We start from the raw sequence: 25,078 nt of genomic DNA on the forward strand, positions 1-25,078 counted from the left end.
CCAATGCCTTCGCTTCATGCACTGCTGTACGTAGCTCGGAACATGCATCGATTGTGTCATTTAGTGTTCGCTAATGTCCAGCGAGGTAACATGATGAAACCTTGCCAGTTTGTTGCCGACACACGTTGGGTATTTGCACGTTATTTCGATAAAGAGAGCTGGTATTCCATCCGTATGTACCTTGCACTCCTGCCTCCTGCTGTAGTGAAATTTTGATGTTGGATTTATTGACGTGGTCATATTTACCGCATTCACACAAACGAAGTTAAATAAGGAAGCTGTTCAGATTAGAACATGTATGATCGAGTTGGTGGGAATTATGACACTATTTTAGGATTATCGCGGCTTAAGGGAACTTCAAATTGACTTAGTTGTTTCAAACTCCGCTAGCACATGAGCTGGCTCCAATGTCTTCGCTTCGTGCACTCCTGTACGTAGCTCGGAACATGCATCGATTATGTCATTTAGTTGTCGCTAATGTCCAGCGAGGTAACATGATGAAACCTTGCCAGTTTGTTGCCGACACACGTTGGGTATTTGCACGTTATTTCGATAAAGAGAGCTGGTATTCCATCTCTATGTACCTTGCACTCCTGCCTCCTGCTCTAGTGAAATTTTGATGTTGGATTTATTGACGTGGTCATATTTACCGCATTCACACAAACGAAGTTAAAAGAGGAAGCTGTTCAGATTAGAACATGTATGATCGAGTTGGTGGGAATTATGACACTATTTTAGGATTATCGCGGCTTAAGGGAACTTCAAATTCGCTTAGTTGTTTCAAACTCCACTAGCACGTGAGCTGGCTCCAAAGTCTTCGCTTCATGCACTGCTGTACGTAGCTCGGAACATGCATCGATTATGTCATTTAGTTGTCGCTAATGTCCAGCGAGGTAACATGATGAAACCTCGCCAGTTTGTTGCCGACACACGTTGGGTATTTGCACGTTATTTCGATAAAGAGAGCTGGTATTCCATCCGTATGTACCTTGCACTCCTGCCTCCTGCTCTAGTGAAATTTTGATGTTGGATTTATTGACGTGGTCATATTTACCGCATTCACACAAACGAAGTTAAAAGAGGAAGCTGTTCAGATTAGAACATGTATGATCGAGTTGGTGGGAATTATGACACTATTTTAGGATTATCGCGGCTTAAGGGAATTTCAAATTAACTTAGTTGTTTCAAACTCCGCTAGCACGTGAGCTGGCTCCAAAGTCTTCGCTTCATGCACTGCTGTACGTAGCTCGGAACATGCATCGATTATGTCATTTAGTTGTCGCTAATGTCCAGCGAGGTAACATGATGAAACCTTGCCAGTTTGTTGCCGACACACGTTGGGTATTTGCACGTTATTTCGATAAAGAGAGCTGGTATTCCATGCGTATGTACCTTGCACTCCTGCCTCCTGCTCTAGTGAAATTTTGATGTTGGATTTATTGACGTGGTCATATTTACCGCATTCACACAAACGAAGTTAAAACAGGAAGCTGTTCAGATTAGAACATGTATGATCGAGTTGGTGGGAATTATGACACTATTTTAGGATTATCGCGGCTTAAGGGAACTTCAAATTCACTTAGTTCCGGACCCGAGCCACCAGGACTTCACCCGGCCGGGGCCTCCTGCCAACCCGTTCCTGGGAGTCGCCACTCTTCCTGATCGTCAACCGCTGACCGAGGCCGGCAAGCGTCTGCGCCCGTGGGCAGAACGAGAGCTGTCGGGCTACGGGCCCGAGCTCTACGACCAGCTGCCCGGCCAGAACGCCGCCGCCGTCAACCCCTGCTGCCAAGCCGCCTGCCTTCCCGGGCATCGCCACCCTGCCCGATAGTCAACTGCTGCTGCCCGATGCCGGTGAGCGTCTGCGTCCGTGGGCAGAACCTGAGCTGTCGGGCTACGTGCCCGAGAGCCACGATCAGCTGCCCGACCAGAACGCCGCCACCGTCGGCTCGTGCTGCCGAGCCGCCTGTCTTCTCCCTCTGAGCCAGAGCTGCCACGCTCTGGCAGCCATTACGACGTTCCGACACAACGTCTTTTGGTGAGATCAACAACGCTTATCTCGTCGTCTCGTCTCCGCTTCGCCGCGTCAAGACTGTAGTGCATACGCACACCCGCAGCCTGCCCGAACTTGCCTCATATCATGAGCGTTCTAGCTACATGTTTTCATGTTATCTTTGTGTGTTTGTTTTTATGGGTTAATTTTCGTTTCTAGTTCCATTAAAAGTTTGTGTGTATTTTTCACAACAAACGGCTTTGTCCTCGATTGGGCTTTCCCCTTAATGGGGTTGTCCCCCAATTGAAGAACCTGCTCATCACACCATTGGTAGGAAAGAAAAGCTTGGGAATTCTGGAAATACAGTGGGGACAGCTTTCTGAAAATGTGTAGCAAATTTAGAGTTTAGCACTGCGCAGCACTTATCTGAAGCTACTGGCGTGCCGGACTGAACTAACTGAAGAAGCGTATGTTTCGTGCCATTAATTATGCTCCAAAACTTGCGAGGATTAGAAGACAATAACGAAGGAAGTGTTCTTTCAAAAAATGTCTTTTTGGTATTTAATACTGCAGTACAGTACTCTCGATTTACGTTGATGTAAGGCGTCCAACGATCAGTCTTGTGCGACAGTTTTGCGCGCCTGAATACCCGCTTCTTTTTGTTGCGCAATCTTTTTAAGGAATTATTGAACCATGGTGAACGGGAATTTGATGGAACTTTTCTTTTTGGCACAAACTGGTCAACCAGGGACAACAATTTGGTTTTGTAGAGCAACCAGTTGTCTTCAACTGATCGCTGCTCGAAGCCAGAGAAGTAATAGTCCACAAAGACCTGTAATTCCCCGTTTATAGCATCGATGTCTACTTTACTGTAATCCTGGATAATCTTAATCTGTTTCTTAGTGGAAACCTGTGCTCGCAAAGTGGATTATAGAATGGTCGCTGATTCCTGGTAAATACGTTAGAGGAGAAGCTAAATCGGGTGCTGTGGTGAGTATTAGGTCTAAAATGTTCTCAGAAGTGCGAGTCGTGCGTGTGGAATCGAGAACAAGCTGGGTGAAGTTGAAATCTTGACATAGATCTAAAAATTCTCTGCATTCTGCTGAATTCTGCCTAAGACAAGCCGAGGCATTTTTCCACATAATGTCTGGAAAATTGAAATCACCCAAGAGGAAGAGGGGAGATTTTGGGTACCTGACAAGAAGCTGATTAATGACGTCATGAAGTTCATTGCAAAAAGATGACGGCGCGGTTGGTGGTCTGTAGCAAACACAAAGAATGATTTCACGACAAGCAATTACAATGCGCACGCACACAAGTTCAAGTGGAGATACAACTGGAATGTCATGAGAAACGATAGTATCGACAACCGCGATCAAGACACCACCACCGCAGCGAGCATCGCGATCGCATCGATAGAATCGATAGCACTTCGCACACTCAAGTATCTCCTGATTTTTTACTTTCGCAGAAAGCCACGTTTCTGTCAAAGCAATGATATCTGCGGAACAAGAATCGATGGCAGAGGACAACTGGACGCGTTTATTTTGAACACTTCGCACATTGGTAAAGAAAAATGAGGCGTTTTTAGCGCTCGATCGATTAACACCTAGCTATGACGAGCCACAAGGACTGTTGCGTGCAGATAGGGCGATGACATCGCTTTGCGCGTGGGCTTGTCTTGAAAAGTTTACTTCACAAACACTGTCGTTCGCTGCGCAATAAACATACGTTTTCTTGTTCATAACAAGCTTATTAAATTTCAACGAAAACGACTGTCCGCTTGCTTTCCCAAACTCGAGCAATTTTTTTCTGGAATTGCGTGTGGCTCTACAAAAGTCTTCACTAACACTTATTCCAGACCCCCTGAGCTTGCTTTTCTGCGAGAGAATGGCATCTTTTGTTTTGGGCAAAGAAAATTTGACAATGATGGGTCGAGCCTTCCCAGCTGTGTAACATCCCAATCGATGCGCCCGAGAAACATCGGTGTCAGAAATTTGTAATTTGATGTTGCGAGACACAATGTCGCGAATAAGGCCCTCGGACTGCGCCCATGTTTCAGAATGGCTGTCAGGAATGCCAAAGAATATCAAATTTTCGCGTCTGGACCTGTCCTCAAGGTCGTCCAGGCGAGAACTGAGCGCCTGGCCTTCACTCCTGACAGCTTCCACAACTAGTTGTGGGATGTCGTTTACGCCTGTGGAAGCTTCAAAAGACTCAACGAAAGCTTCAACCGCAGACAATCTCGTTGTTAGGTCAGCCACCGTCTGTGCTAGAGCCTCTTGTTTTTCTTTTAGATCACCAAGAGCATTCATCACTTCATTGTGGCGGTGGTCAAGTTTTGTGGAAAGTGCAGAAATGGCCGTTAATATATCATTGTCAGGCCCAGGGTTTTCTTCTATAGCTCCACAGCAAAGCAGCAGCTTCATAACAAGAACACTTTCACACAAGCACTCATAAACCACACTTGGGCACGGGAGAAGCAGCAAACAGACGTTGCTAGAGCGCTTACAATATAGAGATTATGGTTTACTAACCTGCACAAAGAGCAGAAATGGGCTCATGAACGACTGCATAGCTGCCGCTCTCCCGTGCCCACTGAAAGAGCTGAGGTGTGACCAGCTGCTTAAGTACTCCCGCGTCGCTGCTGTCGAAGACAGTGTTGCCGACCATTCGTCGATAAACGCCGTATCATCGTCCACTTCTGGTGGAAAGCAGACTTCAGTATCATCGATGATCGGAGGCAATAGCGGCACTGGTCCGGATGAAAAGCAGGTGGTGATCGCTGGGTCCACGACTGGTAGCCACGTGCCAAATAGGGCGATAAACTGCACAAAGAGCAGAAATGGGCTCATGAACGACTGCATAGCTGCCGCTCTCGCGTGCACACTGAAAGGGCCGAGGTGTGACCAGCTGCTTAAGTACTCCCGCGTCGCTGCTGTCGAAGACAGTGTTGCCGACCATTCGTCGATAAACGCCGTATCATCGTCCACTTCTGCTGGAAAGCAGACTTCAGTATCATCGATGATCGGAGGCAATAGCAGCACTGGTCCGGATGAAAAGCAGGTGGTGATCGCTGGGTCCACGACTGGTAGCCACGTGCCAAGTAGGGCGATAAACTGCACAAAGAGCAGAAATGGGCTCATGAACGACTGCATAGCTGCCGCTCTCCCGTGCCCACTTGAGCGTTGTTTGGCTTGAACTTTGCACGTGCCTCATGATGCTCAAATTAAACAAAGGTTTTTATTACGTATGTACCGTATATACTCGTGTAAGGTCCGCACTTTTTTTCCCGGCAATTTTGATGAGGTACATGGGACCACACCTTTTGGTCAAAATGGTGCCAGCGCAGCCTGTCTGCCTGTTCAATTTTTCAGCTGAAATGAAAGGATTTATTTCTTCGTCACATGGGATAGTTGTTATTTCAAATCTCTGGATCGCAAAAAAAGGGCGCTTTCGTTCAAGATGCTTCAGCATATCAAAATTTGCTGATGGTCCCGATTATGAGGTGTTAGAATTCTACATTCATATTGTGTTTAGTTCATGGATAACCGACTGCTTTGAAATGAGATTGTCTATGCACTTACATGTCTTTAATGCCTCTATTACAGTAGCACTATCACATTATTGTCTATAAGCGTTGTTACATTTCATGAATAATAATGCTTACCCCATATGTTGCACTCCTAAGAATGTTCTTGTCGCCCAAAAGGTTCCGCGGTAGTTTGAGTGCATGGCATGCGTCAAACATTACTAGGATGTTACTAGGATGTTACATTACTAAGACGTTCATGCTCTGGGTTTGGGAATGATGTCCTTAGGTTTACAAATGTGAGCTCATGCACGCGGCACCCAAGAAGCTTCACTATTGCCACGTTGGCCATAATTGCAGTCACCTTGAGTCCATATTCTTGCATGCAGTGGACGGCTTCGGGGAACAAGTTCGTGATAACTTCTCCTGAAAGTCCAGCTTCAGGAAATATCCGAAGGGCATCTTCCGTAGCGCTACCAACCCTACCACCATGAATACAAGCGCCTTTGTAGCAAAGCGGATGTTGTCTGCATCGCGAGGCACCTCATCGTTTCCCAGATCCACAAACCCTATCAGTTGACCGCTTGAATGGTCTAGTTTGAATGCCTTCTTCATGCTCATTTCATCGAGAAGGATGGAATACAGCCGGTGTCATGGCGTGTCGTTCTTGTGCTGCTCTTTGAGGGCTGTTAGCACCTCAGCTGTGAAGCCAGGCAAGCCTCCAACAACTCTGAGCCACTGCCGTATATATTGCACGCTAGGCATGGCAGACGATGAACGTACTTACATTGTTATATGCATGAGGAGAGTAATAATGTAGTGTGGTGGCAAATTTCTTTCATTTCTATACTGTACCTCCTCCCTGGAGGCTGCTCTGTGGCATTTTTGCGGAGGTTATTAAGTATTTCGACTGGTAGGTTTCCAGATTGTTCCAGTTTTGTCTGTGCCTCCTCTGTAATCAAAGACTTGCTCTTCATTTGATCAATAATGTTCTGCAGGGTACGGCTTCGCTCACTGTGACGGTTTGTTTTTGCTTCAAGCACTTAAATTCTTGTTCTGGCTTCCTTGAGGGACCCTTTCAGCCGCTTTGCCTTGGTTCTAGAGGAGCTTTCTCTTGAGGAGTATGTTGGGTCCAGATGGTGAATGGTTTTGATAGTCGGTGGTTTTGGATGCCCATGGGGAGATGCACAGTCTTCACTTGCACCTTGGTCATCCCTAGCCTGCCAGCCTTCTCATGGAATGCCTTGCGCCTGCATCAGCATAGATTTCGCATCAGCTCGCTCTTCACCTTTCTTACATTTCATGCGCACCTGTGCATGCTCGCTTGGTGTCCGAGCATCGTGGGAGGCATCAGCTACAAGGACTAGTGTTGGGGCCTCTTCAGCAGCAATGTTGTCAACTGGTAGCACCTGCACGAGATGAAAGACAGGTGTTTGTCATTACGCCTCTGACCAGTATGGAGGGTTGAACTTTATCAAAATAATAACCTCACTCATGAAATCAGCAGGCAGCATAGCTTGTGCATTTATTTTAAAACGCTTCTATTGCATTGTTATGGGTTCACTCACACTCATTTTAATTACTGCATCTTCGGAAAGAATAGTACTCACCGTGTGCATTTAGTTCCAGTGTAGCCAGACATAATATGGTTCCAGTGAAACATGCTCGCACCCAAGGCGGTGGAAAGACAAGCTCTTCCAAAGCGTGACAGCAGACAGAAGAACATTTTACATTGTTATGTTTTAATGCAAGAAGCATCGTAAACAAAATACAACAGTTTGAAGAACTATTTGTTTTGTACGGTCCCGATGTCGTAGTGATTACGGAAACGTGATTAAATCCCCATATCCATGACTCAGAGATATTGCCTTAATCCTACGCTCTGCTCCGTACAGATCGAGATGGTCGTGGTGGGGGTGTGGTCATCGCCCTTAAACGAAACCTGTCCTTTCAAAAAGAAAATGGCATCACTTGTCATGAAGGTGTGTGGTGTCGGATTCTTATAATTAAGTTTCCGTATTGATTGGTGGTGTTTTCCGGCGTCCGGGAGCCCCTGAAGATTACCTTGTACAATTGCAGAATTTTCTTCACGGCTGTGTGAATGAGCGAACTAAAGTAATACTAACTGGGGATTTTAAAATGCCAGGAATAGACTGGGATAGTTTTGCAGTCAAAAACAATGAAGTGAAAGGTTCTATAAATAAATTATATTTTTCGGTGGTTTTGTATTCAGCAGCTGTTCTGCTTGCTTGGTAATGCTCCCTATATTTGAGATACATTTTTCAGTAACCTAGTTGCACGTAATCAGTTACACTATTGCCAAACTAGCTGTAACAGGCAATTTATAATAAATTTCTCTATCTCTTAGGTGTGATTTTGAGGAGCCTTCATAGGTGTTAAAAACTGCTGCTCAATTATTCTTTTCTCAGTTAACTCTACAAACTTGTGTGACAGAAATGAAAGCTTTTTTTGTCCGTTGAACGCCCATGTTTCTGTCTTTCGGATACATGACTCATATGCATCTATACTTGCAATTGCAATCTACAAGCAGCACTTTAAGGCTAAACATTGTGCAACTGTATTTTAAATTACATTACAAATTTGGCCACCTTTTCAAGCACCCTGAAGATTTGCTGGTGTCCGATAAAATTAGTTGCTCAAGTCTACATGGCTAAGGAGTGAAGGGTGCCGGAAGGAGGTCCTCACCAGTTCAAACAACAGTTCTATAGCTTGAGAAATTGTCCACCGTCTAATGTTTATTCCAAGCAATCGCCTTGTAAAACAAAGGAGTCTTCGCAGTACAAGGGCGGGAAAGGGGAAGACAGTAACAACGCGTCCATACTGGCCGTTCTAATCAGTCCAGAAGCGCGCGATTCCGAGCTAGCTCCCAGCGCACAGGTCCCCGTCGTCGTCCTCTAATATTTAACACCCCTATACACGATTTTTCAGTTTTTCACCAGCCCTGTCAAGAGCGCCTTATCTGAGCCCCAGCTACTATGAAGTGTTGCAGTTCATAGAACAGCTAGATGCGAACAGCACGGCATTGAGTAACCAAAATCTTGTGCACGACGTGTTGGTTCATTACAACGCTGCCCTGTCTTCCAGTGCACACATAGAGTGAGTTTCTAGCGATGTTGCTGATGCCTTCACAAGAAATCAAGGGTAGAAGACAAAAGAAAATTTTTTAAAGCATATAGCAATAGTATAGTGTAGTGTAGCAACATAAATATTGTGTGACTGTCGATCATGAGCGTGTGAAGGGTTTCAGTGGACGCACTGAAACAGCGAGGCCAGCCTGTTATATTTTGTGTATTTTTGTAATGTTATTGAAAGTTTGGAGGAAAATATTGTTAGAGTAAGATATTAGTTTTAGTAATTACTCAGTTAATTTTGTAGGGCAGTAATTGGTCACTGTAATGAATAACAATTTTGATCGAATTATTTATATAATTTTTTTCTGTAAGGTGTAGAAGTCTGTTGGCAGCACATTTAAAATCGGCCATACAAATCAGGATTTTCTACAACCCTGAAGCTCATACGTCCTTGTCGTTTTGTGCTCGCAACATACTACTGATTGATAAGTGCAACAAATAAGCCTTCAATATGCTGTTTTACAAATTACAATTTTACAATGTGCTTTTGAAGTTCTCCTATTTACATGTTTGTGTCTACAGTTGCATACTATATCAGTATGATACTTAAGTAAATGTATTCCTCCCCGCAGGGGCGCCTGCGTTAGCAGGCGTTTGGTGTGTTGCGACACCACGTACCCGAGCACACGAGAGTTAGACCTTCCCGCGTGTAGCCGTGCGCGGCTTAGCCGTGTCCGGGGAAAAGAGGATCCTGGGGGTTGAGCCGATGCCGGGTGTTCGGACCTTTATGGCCCCTCGGCGGAGGCAACACACCTCTTTGGCCTCCGCTTCACGTAGACGGCACCCCCGGACTGACCCACCCGGGGGAAATCGGCAGTCGCCTTTTCCTATCCCCCTCTTCAACCTTCTTGCTTTCCTCTCCTCTTTCTCACTTTCCTGTCACCTCCTCTCTTCCATGACTTCCGCTCCTGCTTCCTGGTGGCCTGGGTTAACCTTGTGTGTTGTAGCCAACCTTGGGTGATATCACATTGGGTTATAGCGGTGGTGTACGGCTGGCACTTGCAAGCTTATTTTTCATACGTCTTGTAGCGTCCCCTTGTCGGACTCGGTGGTGGGTGGCTGCCACCGCTGCCGAACGCATACCAAAATTTATGGCTACGCAGTTCCCTCCATTGACACCTGATCGTTCCCTGAAGAGGAGGCGCACCGAAGCAAACTTGAATATTTTTGCACAGAGCAAGGAAAGGTTTCCGCGCTTCAATGGTATACATAACGACATGTCAGGAAAACCAGTAAGAAAGCTGTCCCCGTTCCTAGTTGCGAAGTGCCTAGGAGAAACACTAGGGCCAGGCCATAAAGTCACGAAAATGACAAGCGGAGACCTGCTTATTGAAGTCCGAGACACAATCCAGTATGAAAAGCTATCCAACCTGAAAACCTTTGGCGACGTTCCAATCACTGTGACTTCACATCGTTCGCTCAATACTATCCGAGGGGTTGTATCGGAGGATGACTTGCTTAAGTTGACTGACGCTGAACTGCTCGAGGGCTGGAAGGACGAGAATGTCCTCAACGTCCAGAGAATTAAGATTAAATGTGACAACAAAGAAATACCGACTAAGCACATATACAGTATTAACTTTTGGATCCAGCAATCTTCCCGAAACGCTCGTGACAGGCTACACAAAGATCCGAGTACGCCCCTATATTCCTGACCCCCGACGATGTTTCAACTGCCAGAGATATGGCCACGGTTCAAAAACATGCCGAGGCCAGCTCACCTGTCCCAAGTGCAGATCGAAGGACCACTCTTCCAAAAACTGCGAAATTGCACTCCACTGTGTGAACTGTGATGGCGGGCATGCCGCGTACTCGCGCTCGTGCCCGTCTTGGAAAACAGAAAAACATGTTATTGCACTGAAAGTAAAAGAAAACATTTCATTCGGCGAAGCACGGAAACGCATGTCATTCCTGAAAGGCACAAGATACGCTGACGCGGCGCGTAAAGGGGCAGCACCGCAGCAGCCTCAGACACCCCTTCGGCCCACGCGCAGTGAGCCGGCGGTTGTGCCATCCGTCCCCTTGGCGGCAGTGGGCAAATCTACTCCGCCCCCCTCCAAATAGGGCCCTTCAAACTCTGGGCTGTCGGGTCAGCGAGCCTCTCCACGCGTGGCGAGGCCTCTAGCAAGGTCGCAAAGCCTGCACAGGCGGGCATCCAGTGCCTCTTCCGAGGCAATGGACACTACACAATGCTCCTCGGCGTTCTCAGCGTCGAAGGAACAACGCGGCTCACTTGACCGCTCAAGAAAAGGAAAAGCGGTTGGAGTGACTGCTCCAGGAAAAGCTTCATAAGCGTAGAATTTCCTTGTACGCAGATAGCTCTGTTTATTTCTTACGAAAATGGATACCTAAATAATTCAATGGAATACCAGAGGACTTATGCATAATTTAGACGACGTCAAAGAACTCCTATACGAATTTCAACCACGGTTATTCTGCGTACAGGAAACACATCTACAATCCATCCAAACCAGCTTTTTGAAACAATATTCCATATTCTGAAAAGACCGTGAGGATGGCCTCGCGGCATCTGGTGGTGTTGCAATTATAGCACAGAGGTCTGTTGCTTGCCAACACCTGCGCCTAAAAATTTAGAGGCAGTAGCCATTAGAGCTATACTTTTTGACAGGCTTGTGACCATCTGCTCTCTCTATGTCCTACCTGATTTTCGTCTGGAGCTTAGAGAGCTTGAGAAACTAATAGATCAGCTCCCCGAGCCATACATATTGACAGGAGACCTAAATGTTCATAACACTCTCTGGGGTGACCCGCGCTCCGACGCAAGGGGCCGTGTAATTGACAACGTTCTTTTGTGTTCTGGTGCGTTTCTATTGAATAAGAAGGATCCCACCTTTTATAGTACCACACATCACTCTTATTTCTCCATAGACTTTACCATATCCTCTGCAGCCCTGATGCCATATTTAGATTGGAGGGTGATCAAAAATTCATACGGCAGTGATCACTACCCTATATTCGTAAACCTCACGAAAGTGGCAGAATATACTCCTCATATACCCAGATGGAAACTCGACACAGTCGACTGGGAAAGTTTTCGAAAATGTAAACGTTTGAAACGAGATGACATCGCAGCCTTCAGCATTGATGACGCAGTGGCGTACTTCACAGCATTCATTATTGATGCTGCTTCAAAGTCCATCCCGCAAACAGATGGATCTTCTAATAAGCGACACGTTCCCTGATGGAATGAGGAATTTAGGAGGGCGCAAAAAATCAAAGCAAAGCTTGGGGGCTTTTAAAGTCCCAGGGAAAGAGAACACGCTGACAGGCGAAAAGGGAAAGCTGGGAGAAGTACCTAACAGGCATTAACTCATATACAGGTGAGAAAAGAGCTTGGGACAGGGTGAGGAAAATAAAAGGACGGCAGACACACTCGATGCCTTTAGTAAATAACCAAGGGAACAGCATAGAAGATCAAGCGAATTCTCTTGGGGCCCACTTTGAACCCGTATCTAGTTCTGCACACCACTCGCAAACATTCTCAAGACATAAAGAGATAATAAAAATAAAGCCACTCGAACGCAAATTCAGGCCCACTGAAGGGTACAACAGTTTTTTCAGTATGCCTGAACTGCGCGCGGCACTGATCTCCTGTAATCAGTATGCGCCAGGACCTGATCGCATCTCATATGAAATGATCAAAGACGTACATCCTGAAATTGTAATCACGCTCCTCTCACTGTTTACCGCAATATGAGAAGCAGGGTACGTTCCGTCTTCTTGGAGGGAAGCCATTGTAATTCCCATCCTCAAGGAGGGAAAATAACCATCCTTGGCCAGTAGCTACAGACCAATAGCACTAACTAGTTGTCTGTGCAAGCTCCTTGAAAACATGATAAACCGGCGCCTAATTCACTACTTCGAAACAAACAAATTACTAGATTCGTACCAGTGCAGTTTCAGGGAAGATAGGTCAACGACAGATCACCTTGTCCCCATAGAGTCAAATATAGGAGATGCGTTTATACGGAAACAATTTTCTTGTTAGTATTTTAGACTTTGAAAACGCGTACGACACTACCTGGCGATATGGAATCTTACAGGATCTTTCTTCGATTAGTATCCGCGGAAACATGCTAAACATAATCGAGAGCTACCTGTCTAAACACACATTTCGTGTGATAGTTAGCACTGCTCTGTCTAGGCCATTCATCCAGGAGACCGGCGTTCCTCAAGGTGGGGTGCTTAGCTGCTTGCTGTTCATTGTGAAAATGAATTCTTTGCGCTCAGCAATACCGCATACAATGTTTTACTCAGTTTACATAGACAACGTCCAGATAGGTTTTAAGTCTCGTAATCTTGCAATTTGCGAACGGCAAGTGCAGATCGGTTTAAACAAGATTTCTAAATGGGCGGGCGAAAATGGGTTTAGAAAAAGTTGTCGCAGTTTCACCTGAAAGGCGAAGGAAGCATCAATTGCGATAGCAAATTTGTAGAGAGCTATACGGTGTAATGATATTAGCTTTATCAGCTGTATAAACTTGGACATGCAGCAGCACCGGCAACACGCAGAACTGTTGTCGACGCCGTCGGCGTTTTATCCGCGTTCGCTCAAAATGCGTGCGGCGTTGGGGACTGTTGCCGGAGCCTCTGATATAAATAGGAGGTGTTTATTATACATAAGGAAGAGACGCTTAATTCTGCAGCCCATAAGGGAGCACGGCGCAGCGTCGTAGGGGATAGGGGGAGTAGGAGGTAAAGAAAAAGAGAAGAGAGAGAGTTCAGGGGGCTCGTCCGCACATGGGTAGGCAGCAGAGGCGGCAGGGACCGGCAAGGGCAGGTACGCTCAGCGGTATGCTGCTATCCCACTCGCCTCCACGAACTCCACGAGGCTGTGTAGTGCGGGGAGATGGTAGCGGGATGGGAACAGCAGGTTGGTCAGTGAGTCAGCAGGAAGTCCCTGCAGTCTATAGGCTCGGGTGACCTTCGAACGTTCCTGTGCTAGGGCTGGACAGGCGCAGAGGAGGTGTTCGAGTGTCTCGGGGTCACCGCATCGTTGGCACGAGGGGGAGGCGCTGCGGCCTTTGGCATGAAGCCTGGCTGCTGTCCATATGCAGCCAGTCCGGAGTCGCAGCAGGGTGGCTCTGTCTCGCCTGGTGAGGCCAGACTCGGGGAGCAGCTTAGGTCCCTTGCCATTTGCCACCCTCGGGTCGGGGTGGAGATATAAATAGGCACTTGGTGCCGAAGCTAAACGTCGCCTCCCTTCCCTCCCCCCCCTCCCCCACGGCCTCTCGCGCGTCGGAAGAAGGAGCGTTTGCTCTACATATATGGTGATTGTAAAGGAGGAAAGAGACGCCTACTTCTGCAGCCCTTAAGGGAGCACGGCGCGAACGCGCGTTTGTTCTCCGCCGTGCGTTCACTCTCCGTGAAAGACGCGCCCCTCGCACCCTTTCACTCGCACATACAGCGTTCGGCGCGCGGCGACGATTTCATCTCCAAATGACGTCATACGGAACCTCACGGCGACGGCGACGGCGACGCCGACGGCAGAAATCTGCTTTTGAGTGTCCATATAATTGCTATCGCAATAATAAACCCTACAAAGAGTACATGCGTTCTTTTCTCGAAGAAGAGAGGCTTGGTTCCACAACCAAGCATAGGGAACGTCTACAGGTGAAGAGCGAGCACAAGTTCTTGGGCGTACTACTAGACTCCAGGCTAACGTTCATTGCCCACATAAAATACATCAAAAGAAAATGCCTAAAAACAATGAACCTACTAAAAGTTCTGTCACACAAGCTGGGGCAGTGACAAGAAGTGCCTTATGACCTTGCACAAGAGCCTCGTATGTACACGCTTAGAATACGGCTCCATAGTTTATCAGTCGGCTACACCAAGTGCCTTGAAAATGCTGGACCCAGTTCATCATTTAGGAATCCACCTCGCGACCAGTGCCTCTAGGACAAGTCCGATACCAAGCCTCTACGTAGAGTCTAATCAGTGGTCTCTGCATCTGCAGAGATCCTACCGCAGTTTTACACATTTTCTAAAAGTGGATTCAAACTGTGCACATCCTTCCCATTCGACCATAAATGATACATCATGTGCAGTACTTTTCCAGAACCGACCTGCCGCGAGACAACCCTTTTCGTTGCGTGTAAGGGAGCTCAGCAAAGAAATGGGCATCCCACTCCTCGATCATCATTTAATTCCTCCAGCGAACCTCTTGCCGCCGTGGCACTGGCAGGTCATAGAATGTGACACATCGTTTGTAGATGTTACAAAACACGCTCCAGAAGCACATATTCGTATGCATTTTCTCGAACTTCAGGCAAAATATTCGTGCCCAGAATTTTACACTGACGCATCTGGTGTGTCTTATGCAGCCGTTGGCATATCGTTTTCGGAGTCGAATGTCCTGCACCCGGAAACAAGTATTTTCACTGCAGAGGCATAAGCAGTAATGTCAGCTGTACAGCATATTAAGAAAACAAAGCTACCAAAAGCCGTTATATTTACAGACTCTTTAAGCGTTGTAAAATCTTTAATGACATTCTATAAACGAAAGAATCCTATACTCAATGACCTTTATTTAATCTTGTGCACAACATATATGTCTAATCAGCATGTCATCATATGCTGGGTTCCTGGACACAGAAACATCGAGGATAATACGCTTGCCGACCATGTTGCTACATCCACTAAAAATCTGAGCAATTCTGCCGTAGCAGTCCGTGCCATAGACTTGAAACCTTTCTTACGGAAGAAAATTAGGAGCTATTGGCTACACACATGGGACGCTGAAACCCATAATAAATTGCATGTTATTAAGCCAAACCTAGGAAATTGGCCACCTATGCCGACATACCGAGGTTATTTTCTGTCGTCTTAGGATAGGGATATGGGATTAAACCCCATACATCATCATCATCAAATGTTTTTCCTGGTTGTCTATATTAACCAGAGGCCATTCCTTAATAGTTCTCATATTTGAATTCTCCAACTATACATAGTTCTCAGCTAAATTTAGTTCTCATCTAGGAATATGTTCTAAAAACAACTTTAAAAAATCAGACGCTTTTTGACCCATAATCATGATACGAAACTTCGAATCATACTGTGCACAACAATTATTTACATCAGTCTTTGATATGAATGTCAAGTCAATTTATTTCACCATTTCTTTTGTACAAAAACAGAATAATTCTAGGACAAGCACAAAAAGCTGCTAAGCTGCAGCTTGACTGGGTGCTTGTTGCCCCATTACTTGGTAGAAACAAGAGACAGAAAAATACATTTGAGTGCAAAAAAGTATTTACAGATTTCAAATGGTCACGCAAGAAAGAAAAAAGAAAAAAACACAAATCACAGTATATAAAATACTCAAAAATCTTCAGCCGCTGCTCTGTTATAGTGTCACTGTATTGTTATTATTATTTGCGATACTGCCAGTCTCAGTGAGCCCAAAGCAGGTGGGCATTGTATTAGAAAGTTTTCAAAGAGAACAAACATGGTACAGTAAAGAAAAAAAGAAAAGAGAAAAATCTTAGTTAACTACTGCAAAAACCACCAATGACGATGTGAAATACAATACTTTTGGTTAGTATAACAATATCACTGAGTTCACAAATATAGTATTACAAGAATTTATATAAAAATAGCGAATATATGACCCTTGTAAGATTAGAAAAGTTATACAGCTCACAGATAAGAGCGCAGAATTGTGACCAGTTTGGGGCTTGAAATGCAGAAATTCCTCGCGTAGGAACAAGCATTACAATGAATATGTGTGGGTGTGTTAAGTGGCGTCTTCTGTGTTTGATGCCTCTAGTAGGTTGATGAACGATGAAAGTGACGGAGAGGAAACTATGTCTGAGTTGACATTCCATTCTTTGTATAATACAAAATGAACTGTAGCCCACAGAACAGCAGCCTACAGAAAACGCAAAGCACATGACGTAAAATAATTAGAAACCTCATTACAGAAGCAATAACAGTGAATGTCTACAAAGAAGCTTTAAAAAATAAGATAAAGAAGTTGAAAAAGCACCTCATAAATATTTCAATTCGATGTAATAGTCTAATCATACAAATCAACGAACAGACTATATGTATTTCAGAGCACCAGCGATTTAGTAGAAAAGTTTTCCATTTTTCGCCGGTTAAGTTATCTATGTTAATATTGTCATTTTCCAGGTCACCTGGAAAGAGGTATTGTCACTTTCCTGTTTCTTCCATGACATGTTCTTGAAAAGGGAGTCAGCCAAGTGCTTCTATTTCTGAATGTATAGGGTATGTCGGATGGTTTTGTTAAGACAAGAAAGGTGTTTTGTTTTGCTTAAGACTCTTCTTGTATTTTAATAGTACAGTAAAGTCATACAGCAGTTGAAAAGGAAGTATGCCATATTTTAAAAAACAAATTGTTTGTATGCGCATCGTGTACTAAATTCGCTGTATGACGCAGTGCCCTTTTCTCTATAATACACATTTCTGCATTTTCTTGCATGAAGTAGTTCCCCATATAAGAGTACGGTAGTTAATGTGAGATGCAAAGAGAGCGTTATAAAGCAATAATTTAATATTGTCCGTCAGAACATGACGAATCCTATAAAGCAGCACTGCACCGGCTCCGAAAAGGCGTGCTTGTCGTGTTTTGCCTCGAGCGGATGTTGTTTCCAGCAGCGCAGTCTATAACGTAGTAGTCATGCCTGGAAAAGCGTATTTGACAGAAGAAGAGAAAGACCTATTGACGGAGCTTGTCAACGTACACAAGGCGTGCGTCGAGAACAAGCGTTCAGATGCGGTGTCAATACACGCGAATGCCAGGACCTGGGACAAGTTGTGCGCCCATTACAATAGCCGGCCTTTCGTTCGTCCCCGCGACGTGAAGCAACTGAATAAGTTAAACTGAATAATTTAAAACAATGCATTCCCTGGTGTGCCTGGTGCATTGATCTCAGTCATGCAAACTTTTTACAGTGTATTGTGCATTATGTAAAATACTGCACAAACAAAATGAAATCTTACGTGCAAATATTTTAATATACCTTCATTTACTGCGCCGCAAGCAAATGCGTCTAGTTTAAACATTGAAGCTAATCCGAAGCTTGCACTTCCCACCATGTGAGTGAGTGAGTGAAATAACTTTATGTAGGTACAGAGAAGACGCAGGTTAGACCACCTGTCACCCGGCTAGTCCCACGTAGGAACCGGCAAACCTAGCTTGACGGCCCGATCGCGGGCACTCTGGACGGCCAGGGTTTGGTCATTGAGTTCGGGGCTGCCCAAAAGCGCAGCCCACCGATCCTCGCTGAAGGCGGAGCCGATGGCTTCACACTCCCACAACACATGGTTCAATGTTGCCGTTAGTCCACAGGCAGGGCAGTCCGCACTGGGATACCCTTCAGTTTATATAGCGTGAAGAGCCGCAAGGTTAGGATACGCGCGAGCCTGTAAAAGTCGAAGGGTCACCGCCCGCGCATTGCATAAGGCAGGGTGCGGGAGGGGGAATACCCGTCTTGACAGATAGTAATGCTTGGCGATCTCATTATACGTGAGCGATGGTTCCCTGCGGGGTAGGGGGACTGCGGAGGCGGCGCGGTCAGCGAGTCCTCGCGCGGCCTCGTGCGCGCTCTCGTTAGGTTTACAGGGAGAACCCTCAGTCGACCCCAAGTGAGCGGGAAACCAAATGAGAGAATGCGGAGAGATTCTTTTCAAGCTTTGGAGAATGCGACGGGCCTGAGGGGAGACCATCCCGGTTTGGTAAGCCTTAATGGCCGCCTTGGAATCGCTATATATTGCCTCTCTGCGACCATCGAGCACAGCCAGCGCGATTGCAACCTGTTCGGCTACCAAGGGCTTCCATGTGCGTAGTCTAGCGCATCAAGTGATCCTAGAATTAGAGTCGACGATGGAGATGGCGAACGCCTCTTGCTGGACAGATGCCGCGGCATCCACGAAGCTTGCCTGAATGTGGTTGTTACGGACATGTTCGAGTAGAGCTCTACCCCTGGCCCGACGTCTGCCGACGTTGTGTGCGGGGTGCACATTCCGGGGAATGGGCGCGATGAGCAGTTGAGATTTGATGTCGCTGGGAATACGCACGGCGTCTGGGCACTGGTCGACAGGGTAGAGGCCCGTCTCATCGAGTATCTTGCGGCCCGCCGGGGTGCCGGATAGCCTGAGCAGCTGTGAACGCTCTGGCGCCTCTATTATTTCTTCGAGCGTGTTGTGCACTCCGAGCTTTAACAGGTTTTCGGTGGGAGCGCTTACAGGTAAGCTGAGAGCGAGCTTGAAGACCTTTATGATGAGGGAATTTAACTTGTTCCTCTCTGCAACATGCCAATTATGCATAGCTGCCGAGTATGAAAGGTGGCAGAGCACAAAAGCATGTATAATACGGATGAGATTGTCTTCCTTGATTCCCCGGTGCCTGTTGCCGATCCTCCGGATGATGCCGAGGGCGCTCTCCGTCTTGGCGATGATCCTTCTCAGTGCGGTATCATTGGCACCGTTAGGTTCGATATACATCCCCAATATTCGGAGCGAGTCCACTCTGGGCACCGGGGACCCGTCACCAGTGAAAAGCCGTATTTCGCTTTCGGACGCCGGTTTCCAATCACGATGGCCACCACCTCTGGGTCTTTTCTTGTAGAGAAGTAGCTCAGACTTGGATGGACAACATCTGAGCCCAGTGGGGTGGAGGAAGCGTTCGGTCGCATCGATGGCGCTCTGCATGGCGTCCTCAACTTAGGCGTCGCTCCCCCCAGCGCACCAGATGCTGATGTCATCTCTGTAGATGGTATGGTTGATTCCTTGAATCTTGGCGGGCGCCTTGGAAATCCCGATCATTGCGATGTTGAATAATGTTGGCGAGATGACTGAGCCTTGAGGCTTGCCGCGTGAACCGAGGGTGATTTCTTGCGAGAGGTATCCTTCGATCTTGAGCTTGGCAGTTCTCTGGCTAAGAAATGATTGGACGAAGTCCTAGACCCTCTTCCCAAGCCCGAGGCCGGCAATAGTCTGGAGAATGAATTCGTGTGAGATATTGTCTAAAGCCTTTCCCAGGTCTATTCCAAGGATGGCTCTGGTATCTCCCATGCTCCGATCGATGATCTGATGCTTTATCAGCTTTATGGCGTCCTGTGTCGAGAGGCCGGCTGTGAAACAAATCATGTTGTAGGTTTATATGCAATTGGTCTCGAGGTGCAACGTGAGCCGGCTGAGCAGGGCATGCTCTGTGACTTTGATTACACAGGACGTCAAGGAAATGGATCTCAGATTGTCGATTCCTGGTGCTTTACCGGGTTTGGGGATGAGTACTGCGCAGGCCGTCTTCCACTGTGTGTGGACATGTCCACTGCGCCAGACTTCATTAATCCTTTCGGTGAGGAAGTCGATCAACTAATAATCAAGATTCTTGAGCATCTTGCTAGTGACGTCATCTGGGCCAGGGGCGGATTTGCTGTTCAGGGAGAAGAGGGCCTGTCGCCTCTCAACCGCAGTGAAATCCTGGTCCAACTCTGGCACCTCACACCCCTTGTAGTCTGGGAACTGGGAGGGCGGGGGGCAGAGCTATCGGCGACTGGCAGGTACTTGTTTATGAGCCTGTCGACAATCAACTCGTCCGGGGTAGAGTCTGAAACGAGGTGGATGGCATAGGTTGAGGCAACGCTCAGGGGAGCCCCCGTAGACACCAGCGCCTTCTAGGGTATTTATTTAGAAACTCTATGGGTTTCGGAACTCCATCTCACCCCTACCGTTCAGTACTACCACGGCTACGGGGTGTAAGCAAGCTTGCACAGCAAAACATAGTTGGATATTACCAGGAGACAGTGAAGGGGCTGCTAATGTTGGTCGGACGAAGACGACGGCGACGAAGTGGCCAGAGGCACGCGACAGCCTTGCATCCGTGGCCGTTGCTTGTCTAATTATATAGTTATAATTTTTAAATAAACGTTATTCCCGCAACTTCTTTTCGAGGAAGTGCTGGGTAAATCTGCCAACGTGCCGGCTTCGTCAACCAAGCACGGAGCTTCGAAGCGGTTGCCATCTTGGTGGCTCCGCGATGACCAGGGAAGTGGCGACGGTGCAGTAGCCACCGGCTCCTATGATTCTTTTGCACCCACAAGACCCGAGAATCTTTTCTGACACGGATAGCTTAGATGTCGAAGAGTGAATCGACATGTACGAACGCGTCAGCAACCACAACAGGTGGGACCCCACGGTGATGTTAGCCAACGTGATATTATATCTGAAAGGAAGGGCACGCGTGTGGTAGCGGACGCATGAACAAGATCTTACAAGTTAGGACGCTTTCAAGGCGAAGTTGTGTGAGTTGTTAGGCGGATCATTTGGCCGTCAGCAGGCCGCTAAAGAGGAGCTGGGATCTCGTGTCCAGACGGCCACTGAATCATACATTTCGTACATACAGGACGTACTGGACCTTTGTCGAAAAGCTGACGCAAGAATGACCGAAGCTGACAAGATTTTGCACATTGTGAAAGGAATAGCCGATGACGCGTTTAATTTACTTGTATTGCCACATGCTATATCGTCGCCGCGGGTATGTGCCCGGCCATGGAAACGACGCTGAAGTAGCGCGCGGGTAGAAAAACAGAGACGACAACGACGTTGCGTTTGCTGCTCATATAAAGTACTTGTATACGTGCTGTACGCCTGCTTCCACGTCTCCTGCGAGGTCGTGACACAGGTGGAGGTGCTGGGTAGGATTTCCTCATGCTTTCACCCCTTCGCGGAGCCATCTATCGAACGCGGAATCGCCTTCGCTCGTCGAAACTCCGGTTCACCGGTACAGCCGCCGCCTGCTAGGACTGACGCCCGAGTTCAACCCCTTGCAGGATCCTACCGGACCGCGTCTAAGTACTACCGCCATGGCCACTGCAACTCCATCGCAGGTGACGCTACAGCATCCTATGGTCCCAGAAAGTTTCCATGGTGACGCCATTGAAGATGTCGAAGATTGGCTGGACCAGTTCGAGCGTGTCGCCAGTCATAATGAATGGAGCTCCCGGCAAAAGCTGTCTTATGTCTATTTTGCTCTTCGAGACAGTGCGCGGACATGGTTTGTGAACCGGGAGAGGAGCCTGACCACATGGGATGCCTTCCGCACCCAGCTGCTAGACACATTCACTAGCAGCGACAGAAAAGACAATGCGCAGCGCCTTCTCGAATCTCGTGTTCAGAAGCCAAATGAGAGCGTTGCCATGTTTGCAGAAGATATGGCCCGTCTTTTCCACAGAGCAGATCCTGAGATGGCCGAAGAAAAGAAGTTGCGCTATCTCTTGCGGGGAGTGAAGGAGCAGCTGTTTGCCGGACTCGTGAGGAATCCACCGACGACAGTGGCCGAATTTACCAAGGAGGCTACCGCTATCGAACGGGCACTACAGCAGCGGTACCACCAATACGATCGCGCGAACTCGCCAACAAATGCTTCACTGCTACCTGAGAGCGGTGGCACATCTCTGCGTGAAGTTATCCGAGAGATTGTGCGAGAGGAGATCCGGCAGCTCGGAATTGCTCCCATGGCACCAGCGGTGGCTTCTGTCGCTGATGTCGTCCGGGAGGAAGTTCGACAGGCCTTTTCTTCGCCCGACTGGCAAGCGGCGCCGCGACGATGCACATACGCGGAAGCTCTTTGTCGTCCACCTCCCGCCACTTCGATGCTGCTGACACCGTCGACCACTCCGACGCAGCCACCGCCGCCATCCCCGACTCCCTATCTTCGACAGTCACAGCCGCCGCCAGCAATGCCGTATCGCCGACAGCCGATCGCTGCGCCGCGGTCTTATGGAGAATTCCCTGCCGGCTATCCGCTACGAAAAACCGATTTGTGGCGCACCGCTGACCGCCGGCCGCTATGCTTTCATTGCGGTGAAGCCGGACATGTTTATCGAGCTTGCCACTACCGCGCAGCTGGGTTTCCCAGATTTCCCACCAACTATAGTTACCCTCGGTTTGACGCTCCACGTACATGCGACGACAATCCTTCCAACTTTCGACCGGAAGGTTCAACGACGCCTCGATCGCGTTCCCCATCACCGGCTCGTTACACCCAACCAACCCGTCGCGATTTTCCTGACGCCTCTAGGGGCAGGTCTCCTAGCCCGCGCCGGGGAAACTAGAGGCAGCGACCTCCGGGGGTGAGGTTGCAAACCGTCCAGCTTCCCAAGAACCCCCATCACCGACGATCGACGACTCTACGACTCCGACGATTCCAACCACACCACATGTAACAGACGCCGTCAGCGCCGATCTTGTCGTTAGCATTGACGGCCACCAAGTGGCCGCTCTCGTTGACACTGGTTCGCATTTTTCGATAATGAGTCTAAAGCTAGCCGACAGACTAAGAAAAGTGAAGACGCCCTGGACCGGGCCCAACATCAGAACTGCCGGGGGCCAGTTGATGACGCCGATTGGAAAATGCACAGCCAGAATCATAATCGCCGGTTCAGCCATCGTCGCCACCCTCGTCATTCTCTTTGAGTGCTGTAAAGAACTTATTTTGGGAATGGATTTCTGGAGGGAGTACGGTGCAGTTATTAATGTCCGCGACCGCATGGTGACATTTGCTACGAGCTCCGAAGACGTTGACCCCGCGGATGACCAGCGACCGCGTTTACGTATCGCCGACAACGACGTCACGCTTCCGCCGCGAAGTTGTTCCCTCGTGCCTGTCATCTGCGATAACTTGCACACCGGGCCTGGCGTCGCTGAACACATCAACGCACTAGTACTGAGTCAGGGCGTTTTCGTCGCCAGGGCCGTAATTAATGTACTCGACGGACATGCTGAACTCCTGCTGACGAATTTTAGCAGGGAACGTCGACAGATTGTTAAAGGCACTGCTGTTGCTTACTTCGACGAAATTGCCCCAATACAAGACTGCCTCTCAGTGCAGCACGCGGCGTCCACCGCGCCTATGCCTGCACCTGTGGTTGATGTCAGTCGAACTTTATCGCCCATCGAACGCAACAGCCTTCTTGAGCTCATCAATGAGTTTAACAGCTGCTTCGCATCAACGTCAAGAGTTAGCCAGACGCCGCTCACCAAGCACCGTATTATCACCGAAGACGACGCAAGACCCATCCGGCAGAATCCTTATTGTGTAGCACCGAAAGAGCGGGAGGCAATCCAAAAACAAGTGAAGACGATGCTTGAGGACGGAGTTATTCGGCCATCTAAGAGTCCGTGGGCATCGCCTGTCGTATTGGTGAAAAAGAAGGACGGTAGTCTGCGCTTCTGCGTCGACTATCGAAAACTCAACCAGATCACAAAGAAAGACGTTTATCCGCTACCGCGTATCGATGATTCACTGGACCGGCTACGAAACGCACGTTACTTTTCGTCGATGGACTTGAAAAGCGGCTACTGGCAAATCGAAGTTGATGAGAGAGAACGTGAAAAGACCGCTTTTGTGACACCCGATGGACTTTATGAATTTCAGGTGCTTCCCTTCGGTTTGTGTTCTGCGCCAGCAACGTTTCAACGACTCATGGACACGGTGCTCTCAGGCCTCAAATGGCAAACCTGCCTAGTGTACCTCGACGACGTTATTGTTTTCTCCGCCACGTTCGACGAACACTTACGGAGACTAAAGACGGTCTTTGAGGCAATACGCTCAGCAGGCCTAACTTTGAAACCGGAAAAGTGCCATTTTGGTTTTGAGGAACTTCAATTCCTCGGTCATGTGGTTAGTCATGAAGGTGTTCGACCTGACCCTGATAAAATCGCTGCCGTCGCTAATTTCCCGACGCCATCTGATAAAAAGGCCGTGCGACGTTTTCTGGGCCTTTGCGCCTACTACCGGCGGTTTATTGCGGACTTTTCGCGCATCGCGTGTCCATTAACACATCTCACCCGCGAAGATGTCCCCTTCGTGTGGGGCGAAGAGCAGCAACGGGCATTTGACGAGCTACGGCAGCGGCTGCAGACGCCTCCTGTGCTCGCACACTTTGACGAAGACGCCCCGACGATTCTTCATACCGATGCTAGCAATGTCGGCCTTGGCGCAGTGCTTCTTCAGCGGCAGGACGGCACCGACAGAGTGCTTGCGTACGCCAGCAGGACCCTATCCAGAACGGAGACTTACTACTCCACTACAGAAAAAGAGTGCCTCGTGGTAGTCTGGGCCATCCTCAAATTTCGCCCATATCTATACGGCCGCTGTTTCACCGCCGTCAGTGATCACCATGCACTTTGCTGGCTGACTAATTTAAAAGATCCAGCTGGTCGGCTAGCACGCTGGAGCCTTCGGCTCCAGGAGTTCGACTTCACTGTTGTCTACAAATCGGGGAAGCGGCAAGCCGACGCCGACTGCCTGTCTAGGTTGCCTGTTGAGACTGCATTGCACGACGATGACGACGCGGCTTTTCTAGGCATGGTAGACGCTGTCGCCGTTTCACGCCTGCAACGCGAGGA

The sequence above is a fragment of the Dermacentor silvarum genome, chromosome 8 (assembly GCF_013339745.2).
Source record: "Dermacentor silvarum isolate Dsil-2018 chromosome 8, BIME_Dsil_1.4, whole genome shotgun sequence".
Classification (NCBI taxonomy): Eukaryota; Metazoa; Arthropoda; class Arachnida; order Ixodida; family Ixodidae; genus Dermacentor; species Dermacentor silvarum.